The following is a 1,667-nucleotide window of genomic DNA, read 5'->3' on the forward strand; positions in this document are numbered from 1 at the left end:
TTAAAGAACCACATATTACAAAATCTATATTATAACAAAACACATATCAAAACAAAATTCAATTAGCTTTCTAAATCACTAAATCCTTCATTTAAATCATGCGCAAGAAAACAAACTACTTTGTGCAGGAACAAAAAGCCAGTAGCCATACAACACCCAGATCAGCCTAGTGGCTGCACAAAACACAACCAAAGCTGCTATAAAAAATTCTAAATGACCTCAACAAAAACACACAATCACAGTGCTAATAGCTGCACTAAACAAACCAATGGACAAAATACACATTTCCAAACTAGAGCCCAAATAAGCAATTAGAGTCAAGCCTCAAGTACTCAAAATTTGAAACAACCAACAAAAATTATTCGATCTTAATGGTTAGTAACATACATATTCTTTCAAACAAATATATTAAGCACTTACAAGCGAATTAGTTTTTACTTATTAACAGACTTTCAAATTTCAGAACATCATGAAGAACTAAATGGTACTTCATCCCATGCGCTTGAGGCAAATAATGTCAATGCCTACTCTTTTCCATTGACTATACAAATAATGTCTCATAAATTAATATGATTATAAATTGTGCAGTTTATACACAACCAAGATTTACTAAGGTTTTCTTTGGTACTAATGAATTCCTCTGTCCACTTCCATGTTCAGTCTTGAAACCCAACCTCCCTGCAAAAAACAAGAACAAATATAAAGAGAAGTAGCAGAATCTACCAAAACACAATGACAAACAACATAAACAAACTTCAAGCAATTAAACAGAATAATTGAGATACATTTTAACAGGTAGAGGTGGTGTCAACTCTGCCCAGCAGAGTCCTGGGCAGAAATTTATTAGGATTATTTTGAGTTTCATTCAAGTGGAATACCTCCAAAACTTATCTTACACTGTTTGGCAAGCTTGAACCATTCAGTATGGAAAGATCCCTCCACATCAATCCTTTCATATGTATAAGCACCAGAATAGTCTTGTTGATCTTAAAGACAAATAATTCAATTAGAAAATAATAATTTCACAGCTGTTAATTAGTTCATAATGGCTTTGAACCAAGTTTACAAACAAGTGAACACCTTATTATCCAGTTTAAATCTCCAAGTAATAGAACGTGGTATTAACACCTGACACTTAATCCAAATTTCAAATTCCACAAAAATCGGCTCAAATACATTACGCATGATCTATTCAAAATTAACATTTTCCTGATATACCTATATAAAGTTCAATGGTGGTAGCTACTTCAGTTGTATACTAGTTTTAAGATGGTGGCAAATGCTTACATTAGTAAAAGAGTATCATATGAAACCCTTTAATTACACAATATACATACCCAAAACCATATGTTATATTAAGCAATAAGCATTGAATGCTTAAATATCATCATGAATTCTAGTATTCCTTTTCCCCTTTCTGCCCTGCACTAGGGGCAGAGGGCACTCTATATTTATATTTTCAGAAAAAACATGTTAGTCAGAGCAGTAAAAAACAACCTGTGAGTGATTGTCTCATATGAAAACAAGTACATATTTATATTTGTTAGTCTCATATGAAAACGACATATTTATAGTTGTTAATGTACTAAAATGAAAGTATAATGCATTTCAGTTTAGGAAAGGAGATGTCACAACAAAAAGTAAGCCATCACTTCAATGTTAAGTAG

General features: G+C 32.1%; 1 long non-coding RNA gene across 2 annotated transcripts; it reads right to left on the minus strand.

Annotated features, from left to right (window-relative positions):
* Positions 1–512: 512 nt before the first annotated feature.
* Positions 513–1,172, minus strand: LOC115989544. Of its 2 annotated transcripts, none has more exons than XR_004091990.1 (2): positions 897–1,172; positions 513–678 (listed from the first exon to the last, which is right to left on the minus strand). It is a non-coding gene; the product is annotated as an uncharacterized LOC115989544 (long non-coding RNA). The 2 variants fall into 2 exon arrangements; XR_004091991.1 differs by having other exon boundaries at positions 879–1,172.
* Positions 1,173–1,667: the final 495 nt, after the last annotated feature.

This window comes from Quercus lobata, chromosome 5, assembly GCF_001633185.2.
Source record: "Quercus lobata isolate SW786 chromosome 5, ValleyOak3.0 Primary Assembly, whole genome shotgun sequence".
NCBI lineage: Eukaryota > Viridiplantae > Streptophyta > Magnoliopsida > Fagales > Fagaceae > Quercus > Quercus lobata.